This window comes from Adiantum capillus-veneris, chromosome 4 (genome assembly GCF_014529385.1).
Source record: "Adiantum capillus-veneris isolate H3 chromosome 4, ASM1452938v2, whole genome shotgun sequence".
Taxonomy (NCBI): domain Eukaryota; kingdom Viridiplantae; phylum Streptophyta; class Polypodiopsida; order Polypodiales; family Pteridaceae; genus Adiantum; species Adiantum capillus-veneris.
The window spans coordinates 2,021,838-2,031,860 of NC_140934.1; positions in this window are offsets into that span (position 1 = coordinate 2,021,838).

Genomic DNA, 10,023 nt, shown 5'->3' on the forward strand with positions numbered 1-10,023 from the left:
AAATTTAGTGTATATGGAGGGGCCTTTCCATACACTAAATTTGCATAGGGAGACACAACATTGTGGGAGGCTTTTTTTGACGTTTTTCCCCCTTCGAGTGTCCAAAAGAGGTGACTTAGGAGTTGATCCTAGGGTTTTTGGGCCTTTCGAACGCATTGACAATGTCAAAATCACCATATTTTGAGCCACATTGTTTGTTTTTTAAAATTCGTGTTAGTTTTAGTCCCTTGCTTAAAGAATTTCAAGGGTATTCTACATTATATACTTCATTTTACTTATAATATGGTTGATGATACAAGGAGGGAAAGTCATTAATGGCAAGGATCAAGTAGCTACTAGGAAGGTTCATAAAGAGGAGATGAAGAAGGAGGAGCTACATGATGAATAAAAAACAAACCAAGGAGAGAGCTCAAAGCAAGAATAAAATCTTGCACCTAAAAGCCTATCTCTTAAGGAAGGAATTGATACTAAGATTCCATTTCATACTCTTTTAGAGAAGAGAAGATTTTTTCAAAGAGTGATATGCTTCAGAAAGATTAGAAGAGCACAGAAGGCACTCATTGTGGCAATTTATAGGATTCCTTTTAGAAACTTTGTAGGTATGTTACATAATAACTCAAAATAGATATGAGGTGGAACATTTTGCAAAGAGCACATAACATTTTGTAAAGAATTCACAATATCCCTTTTTGTAAGTCCACATTTTGTATAGCTGGAAACCGCTTGTAAAATCAAACATTTTGATTGTAAATTGAGTAAATACAAGTAAATTTAACCAAAGGCTTCCATTGTTACAATTTTATTGTCTCCAAGCAAGTGTAACTTTCAATATAGTCTTTCAATTTGTGTGCAATTGTGGCAGTCCTTAGATATGGTTTTGAATGTTTAGTCCTTATTAATTTTGTTGAAATTAGGATGTCAATTCTTAAAGCATAATCCATTCCATATTCTACATCTACACTTGGAGGGCCTAAGAGTTGAGATGATGAAAATTAGTTCAAAGAATGCCTCTACCTTCTCTTCTACTTCCTCCTCTACCTTCTCCTCCTCTATGGTCCTCTACTCATCCTCTTTTCTCTTTTTCTTCTTCTCCTTGTTCTTGCTCACAGAAAATGAGGAAGAGGAGAATGTATCCTTACCCATATTTCTATCTGTATTGCCCATTGTAAGTGTATATGGGTGATTTTTGAAAACTGACTTGAGCTACTTGTATTGTTATAAAGCAAGGGCATGACAAGACTGTGGTAAAACAACACTTTATTTTTCTAACATACAAACAAACACCATACAATATTGAGGGCATGACATTGACACATCTTTTTTCATCTAAGCACAGAAAAGCCTTACAAAATGAAAACCAACAAGATGAGACATTTATACCAAACAAGTAATTGCCAATGATATCAAAGTATTTTGTACAAAGTGATGATTATAGGGAACAATTGATACAAACTGGCAACAACACTAGCAATAGTGTAGGAGTCTAACTAAGGAGTAGTTTAGCTTGGTTGTAGATGGATAGTCCCTATTAGAACTTCTTGGCATAGAAATTTCTTTCAATCCTTATCAAGACTTGCAAGAAATATTATAAAAAAGGAAAGTAAAACTATGCCTCATGGAAGCAAAGAATGGTAGAAATAAGGACATCAATATCTACACACCTTTCCATTTCCATCTATATCTAAGTAAAAACTACAAAAAAATATATTTGTGCATTGTGTAGATCTTGCCTCATTTAGTGCAATGTGCATATGGATCTTATCTTCAAGGTGGCCATGTGTTCACTGTTCATCCACATATCAATGTCCTAGAACATGGAAGTATACCCCCTTCTCTACCAGAGACTCATAAGTTCTCCTGTTTGGCGGAAGAGGCAACAGGCGGCCGTGGCCAGAAGGACCATAATTTCATGAGAAACCATTGTAAAATTCTTTTGTAAAGAAGCATCTCTAAGCCGGGAAATTGTCAAGGATGCATGATTATTCTTTTGAGAGCAATTGTATATTAGAGAGCCAGTTTTAAGATTAGGGGCTTATGGCCGGACAAGCCATTTTTGCAAAGACTTAATCTATAAAAGTCATTTTCTGTAAGTTTTGGAGGAAAAACTGAGAAGACAGCGTACGAATGGGAGGTCCTTCTTGTTCAAACTTGTAATCTTCTCCATTGCGGCTACGGTAATCCAAATTCAGTTTTGAATATTGCATTGTGTTCCTCTCCTCTTGCTCTTTCCTTCAAGTATAATCATTCAGGATTCGGTGAAGGTTTTCGACTACGTGTTTGAGGCTTTAAATCGCTCTTTTGAGTGTTTATATGCGTGTTTTATGTCGTTTCGACCCTAGGAGGGGCTTTAGGGACCCTAAAACGACCCATTAGGATCAACTGTTTGATGTTTTTGTTAACTTTGGAACGAACGATCGCGATCGTGGTACCTCTCCAAAATGTTGTGACAGTGATAGGATATGATCCTAATAATCCCTTGAAGCTTCCCTTCAAGTTTCGTGCGATTCCGAATAGATTTGCATGGTAAACGGGCATGACGATTATAGAGCTAGGTAGAAGGACATAGTCAGATTACTTGGCGATGATGCGTTTGATTTACTTGTAGAATTAGTAGATACATCTCATCGAGTTCACTTCATTAGGCGTGACAACCTAGTGAGTTTCCATGCCTCATCCGAGTCGCTTCCCCTGTATTGATAAATATGTTGATGCTTGAGAGCTATGTTATGGACGTCCGTCGCGGCGACCCGCAAACATCTCCCTTTGTAAAGTTCCTCCCCATTGGAGCCAAGGCTAGACATCCAAAATGTCCATGGTACACTCCACCATTTGCCATTCCTCTATGCTTTAGAGATAGAGATGTGTAAGAAGCATAGTACCACAACGCAAGCAAAAAACTGCAGAGGAAGATTAGAGCTTCCGTGATGGAGATGAAGCTCCTTGTGCATGTAAACATGTTCTTGGATCCAAAAAGCCTAAAATGTTTCACTCTATGATTGGGCAACTTCAATCTCATTGATTTGCTTAAGAATTTGAAAGGGACCATAGTATCTTTTCGCTAGTTTAGCATAATACTTTTGGTGTCCCATAGGATTCTTGCCCGAGGTATGCCTTAGATGAGATTTAAGAAACTTTAGCAAGACCCAGTCATCTTGCTTGAAGGTCAAGGCTCTTCTATGCTTATTAGTAGCAACCTTTTGCCTTTGCTGAGAGATAAATATAGCTTCAAGCATCTTTTAAAAAGATTCTTTTAAGTCTCGTCTATATTCATCAACAACAAAGATATTCCCATGCACTTTGAGTAGCAAGGTGCTTTTGGATCTTCCCTCAATGACCTCAAATGGTGCTTTTCCTATAGAAGTATTTACAATATTGTTGATGCATGCTCTACAAGAGGTAGGTACTTCTTCCATTGAGAACGTTGATCTACTTTCATAACATAGGCTTTTAGTAGATCAAGGATCATGGAGTTAGCTTTTTCACTTTGGCCATCCATTTGTGGGTGATAGGCCAACTAGTACCTATATTAAATATAGGATTTTAGTAGATCAAGGATCATGGAGTTGGCTATTTCACTTTGGCCATCCGTTTATGGGTAATAGGCCGAAGAGAAATTTAATCTAGCACCTAGATTTTCAAAGAGACCCTTCCAAAAATTATTGGTCACTTGAGGATCTCTATCTATTGCCTTCTTAACTTAGCTACATGATACTCACAAATAACTAGCCAATAGTCATGGAATCGACTCATAGAAGAAAGCTATAATAAATGACCACACATGAGTATTGGGTATCATCCCAAGCAATATATCATAGGGATCTAATATTGTGACAACATGACAATATCAATGAATCAAAGACTAATTATAATATATTATTTGCAACTATTAGCATAGCAATCAGATCGTATCAACCAATCCAAACAAATCAATAGCTTAGAATATAACAAGCCAACTATATCAATCAATATCTCATGACTTACACCATGAGAATCCAAGCATATCAACAAATCTCAAGCAATCATAGCTTCCCACGTATAGCATGACAAGGCAACTATATCAATCAATATCTCATCACTTACACCATGAGAATCCAAGCATATCAATCAATCTCAAATAATCATACACTACAAGAGGTACTTCACATCAGCGACGCTCGCAGTGCGACGCTTAAAAATGAAAATTCACGGCGTCGTTAGTTTGTTTGTAAAATAGCGACGCCAACAGGGGTAAAAAATAAACCGAGAGTGCCGGAAAACTCAGATCTGAGTTTTCGGCGCTCAAGCAAGCAAAGAGGTAACCCGCGCTCTCCCTCTCTCTCTCTCTCTTTCTTCTCCACACACACACACACACACACACACATACATAAGGAGAGGAAAGAGAGTCAGGTATGCTCCTTCCCTCTCCTCTCTCTCATGTTCCCTTCCCCTCTTTCTCTCTCTCTCCCTCTCTCTCTCTCACACACACACACACACATTGTGTGTGTGTGTGTGTGTGTGTGTGAGAGAGAGAGAGAGAGAGACAGAGAGAGAGAGAGAGGGAGAGAGAGAGAGAGAGCACATGCATAAACAAAACACACACACACACATGCATAAACAAAGAATGCATACACACACACATTGAGAGTGAGATAGATAGATAGATAGTTCTATTATCGTCCTGGGAGGTCAAATATGACCTATGGGACCAAATGAACATGTCACGTGGTGTGAGTGGAATTCATAAGTGACTCTCGATGGTCAAAAATGGCTGAAATGAGCGTCGCAATAGAGAGTCCACATCGTGGTTGGGAGAGGAAGGTATGTAGGGAGAGCTCATGGCTGAATATATGGGGAAAAGAGGACCTAATGTGGTCAAAAGCTGAGCACTCAAGTAGTGTGTGGTACTCACTCTCTCGCACTTGACGAGGGCATAAGGTGCAAAGTCGATGACACTCCTCGCCAGTGCCCCAACGTCCTGTCTCGCAGCGTAGAGAATGGGAGCTAAGACGAATGGAGGCAATGGTGCGGATCGCACTCAACGGGATGGGCTCAAGGATGTAGGAATGGGTTCGGTTACCTCGTTCCGAGAAGAAGAGAGATTTGTAGTTTGGGGCAACGTGTGTGGTGTAATGGCTGAAGCGAGAACCTCCGGATTTCTCCCAAGCCATGATACATTGGCGTTGTAAGAAGGCCTCATTAACTTGGGAGTCGATCGACGCATCCTTGACCAAGTGACATGCATCCCATCTTCCAAACCATTTCTTGATATCAAGCATCCACCCCGAACTTAGTATTTTGCTCTTGCATGTCTTTTGAACCTTTTGACTTGCTTCATATGCGATTCTAGGAAGTCGATGCAAAGGGCTACGTTGTGTCTTACGCATGTACTCCACAACCCTTTCCATGCCCAAGACCTCAATGGGAAGTGATCCGGACTCAAGAAGTAAGAGCATGTAGGGTGTTTGTGTCTTGACTTGGAGAAAGTTGGTGAGAAAACGTTTTTGGACATTCTCAAACTCTTTCCAAGTAGACTTCCCGATGCTTCCACCCCACACCTCCACTCCATAAAGAAGCACCGGTGTCACCAATGTGTCAAAGAGGTACTTTTTGAGAGCCCAACACTTGATCTCTCCTGCATTGCACATGTTCTCAAATGCATAATAAGCCCTCTTTCCGGCTTCCAAGCGACGCATTGCACAATCCTTCCATTTATGATTGGATGGAACCTCAAGGCCAAGGTACTTGAAGTGATCTACCACTTCAAGTTTCTCATTGTTGTATACAATGCATGTATTTTCGTCATTGAGGGTCTTTACAAGCATAACCTTGGTTTTGGATCCATTCACGATCAGCCCACTATGTAGGCAAAAGCGTTCCAAGACACTCATAAGCTTTTGTGCATCTTCTAAGGTATGTGCCAAGAGCACTACATCATCGGCATAAAACAAAAGCATGATCACCGAATTTCCAATCTTAACCTCTTCTATGCCTTCTTGCTGCATAAAATCAAGAACCATGCATTCCAATTCATCAATGAGTAGCCCAAAGAGGGTTGGGGAAAGTGGGCATCCTTGTTTGACACCAATAGTGCTTGCAAAAAATTCTGAAATTCCATCTCCCATACATAATCGACATATTACTTTTTGGTAGATGCGAAATACTGCATGCATAAATTCTCTCGGCACTTGAAGGCTTTGCATACGTCTCCAAAGATTTCCTCGCGGTACCATGTCAAAAGCTTTCTTGAAATCCACAAAGCAACAATATAACTTTTTTCCTTTCAATCGAGACGCTTCCATAAGAACTCGAAGAGTGACAAAGTGATCAATAGTGCTATGATGCTTTCGAAAACCTACTTGGCCAAGCGCACGTTTGCCATTCTTTTCAGCCCATTCACTTATTTTCATCTCCATGATACATCCAAATAACTTTGCCATCAAAGAACCAACCATTATAGTGCGATAGTTGTTCACATTGTTTACATCTCCTTCTTTGTGCAAAGGTTTGATCCAATTTGCACTCCAATCATGAGGCATGCCATACTGAAGTGCAAGGTTAAACATATCGCATATCCAATATCGTGTTTTCTTGCTTGTCCATTTAATCATTTCAGCCTTGACACCTTGAAGGTTACCTGCCTTGCGAGTAGCAAGTTTCTCAAGCGCGCGGCATACATCTTCAATGGTAAAGAAGGGAGACATAAATGGAAGGGAGCTACAACCCTCCATCTTATCAACATTGGGTTGCTCATAGAGGTTCTTACAATGCATATACATATCCTCAAGAGTCAAGTCACCAAAGCTCTCAACGCGCTTGCCTTTTAGATTTTGCCAAAACTTGCCACATGCATGTGCTTTTTCTTGAGAGAGAGAGAGAGAGAGAGAGAGAGAGGAGAAAACAAAGAGAAAGAGAGAGAGAATAAAAAACCAAAGAGAGAGAGGGAGAGGGAGAGAAGACAAAAGAGAGAGAGGTAAGGAGAGAAAACCAAAAGAGAAAGAGATTATGTTAAAATTTAAATTAAATTAGGTTAGATTACATTTAGATTTATGTTTATGTTGAGTTTAAGATTATGTTAGATTTAGATTTAGTTAGATTAGATTTAAGTTTATTAGGTTAAATTAAATTATATTTAGGTTTATTTTGAGTTAGATTTACGTTAGATTAGATTTAGGTTTATTTATGTTAGATTTAGATTTACGTTAGATTATATTAGATTTAGATTCATTTTGAGTTTAAGATTAAATGAGATCTAGATTTATGTTCGATGGACTAGCTTTTTTTAGATTTAGGTTAGATTTTAGTGCATGTCAATGAAGGTGCACTTTGCCCAAAATAAACCTTAAAGATTGGCTTAAAGCTGACGGTTAGAGAAATAGTTGGGATTAAGGATATCATGCAATGCATACTATGTCCCATGCTGCATGGTCATGCGTGAACTAGTACTAATTGTGACTTACCTCTAACATCATGAGCTTCTGTGAGGGAGGCACCGCATACTTGGCTAGGTACGATTGGGGGCACGGGACCACCGGGCTAGGTACGATTGGGGGCAGGGGACCGCTGGCCAGGTGGTCCCCTGCCCCCAATCGTACCTAGCTAGGTATGGAGTAGTGACGAGGATGTGGGGCCGTCCAACCGAAACACCTATTTCTCAACGAGGATCTTATGTCCTTGTAATCAATGCAAGCATGTTGTGCGACGGACAAGACACGTTTCTTTGCAGCACATTCGTGAATTTGGCGAGTTCGATCCATTTATTATAGATAGTGTTGGGGTATAGGCGTCTGTGCCTTGCCCGGCCGCCCAGAGTCTGGGCGCCCACTGACTTGTATACCTTATACATAGCATAAGTGTATAGGGGGCTGCTCACTCTTTGGAGTCTCCCCACCCATATCTGTGTGTCGTGTGTCTCCTTCTCTCTCTCATTCTCTGTCTGTGGTGCTCCCCGATCCCCTTCAATTGGTATCAGAGCTATGGTGACCGCGGAGAGCACGACGGCTTTGAGAGCTTCGAGGCGATAACTTGCTCGCTCTCGACGGTGGAGTTCGGTCGCGGAGTTTCACGGAGAGCGATTTTAGCTTGAGGAGCATTGTCTTTGGAGCTTAGGAGCTTGGTGTGGTCAAGCTTGGTCGAGGAGGCGGTTGCGGCTTCCTTGGTGAGAGGAGCTTTTGAGCTCAGTGGAGCTCGTTAGAGAAGTGCTCGGCGGAGGAGAGCTTGACATTCGAGTGCTTGGATGCTGTTGTGGCAGAGCTCTTGTGTTGGAGCTTGCATTGAGAGGACAATTGCATCACGCAGAGTGGAGCAGGAGCAGGTTCAAGACTGTGTGCAGCTCGTTTTTGCCATTTTCGGGCTCTAAAACGCAGTTTTTTGCGTAGCTCCGTCATACAGAGTCAGATCTACATGATCCAGGAGTCTAGGTCAGGGTTTTGGCACGCTTTGGACGCGATGGTGATGTCTATTTGCTGAAATTATGCTTTGAATTACAGCAGGTACAGCAGCAAGTTTATTTGTGCACTTTCGGATCCCAAAAACATTGTTTTTGGCATAGCTTTCACACCCGGACTCGGATACATATGATCCAGGAGTCTACCTTGGGGTTTTGGCACGCTCCGGACGCGCTCGTCATATCAGAATTTTAAAATTCTGAACGCTGAATTTTCTGCAGCAGCAGTTGTTTATTGTGTGTCGAGGATTCCACACATGGTTTGCTCTCAGATGTGAGAGTGATATTTGCTGCAAGTTTCCTCACAGGTGGGAGGATACGATGTATGCCTTATGTGGTTTGATGCTCAGGGAGACTAATGTGATTGCATTTTGAGCTTGGCAATGTATGCCTCGAGCATGTTTTTTGGCAGTCACAGATAGAGCAGATATTTGTGTACTAGATTTGCAGGTGTTTACAATGATGTATGCAAAGTGTGGAGATTGGTGCATGCATTTGGAGTACGGTTTGATGCGCTTTGGTTGCTCATGGTTTTGAGCGTGCAGTCAGTTTGGTTACTGGTTTTGTGGCCGTTTTACTGACGAAACTCTGGCGAAATTTTCCCAGGAGTTTTATGCGCACCATTTATGCGATCTAGGTAGAGATTGCGGGTTGCACTCAGCATTTGCGTGCGGTGTTCTCTACAGGTGGGAGATTTGTGCGTGTGTATGCATCGATACCGCACAGTGTGGGCTTGGTGATTAGCTCACGGGTTTGGCAGGCGTACAGTTATCTTGGCACACTCACAGGAGTGAGTATTGTGATGTATGCTTGTGTGGCTACGAGCTAGGTAGCCGGATTCGAGCACTAATGGCTTGAGGTTTTTCAGCAGGTTTCAGCTACAGGTTTACAAGTTTACAGGCAGGTTTGAGGGCTTATTTGGGCGCTGAATTTTCAGCCATTGTTTCCTCTTTGCAGGTGTCCATGTATGGCTCAGTTGTAGGCTGATCTGGGACACATCTGTGACTTGTTTATGCAGTTGTTTAAGAGCTGAATTTTGGGGCTGTTTTGGGGCTGATTTGCAGCCATATCTTATAGCCATATTTGCAGACTTTTGTTTGATGCGATTCGAGCTAGTTTAGGGCTGATTTGGTTGACATTGCGGGAGCTCTATTTTGGAGTGTGTCTCACAGGTTTTACATTGTGTTTCTGGCCATATTGGTAGACAATTTCCAGGTGTTGTTGGTGAGGTGGTTTTGCTTTCTAGTTTGCTACATTGTGCTCATGGCAGAGACAGGTGATCGATCAGATTGTGACCTCTCACAGATGCGCGTGTTTGATGGGTCAGACTTTGCGGCATGGAGAGAGTGTATGCTTGATGCATTGACACAGCGAGGGTTGCATCGACCATTGAGTGGTGATGTAGGTAGACCTTCAAACATGTCTGACGATCAGTGGCAGGAGCTAGAGGAGATGGCACTATCTACGCTCTCTTTGCACCTTGCGGAATCTGTATATGCTCTTGTTATGTATGAGACTACTTCGAGAGCACTTTGGCGCAGATTACATGATATGTATGATAGTTCTGAGTCATCACGGACTCGTGTGAGACATGTACATTC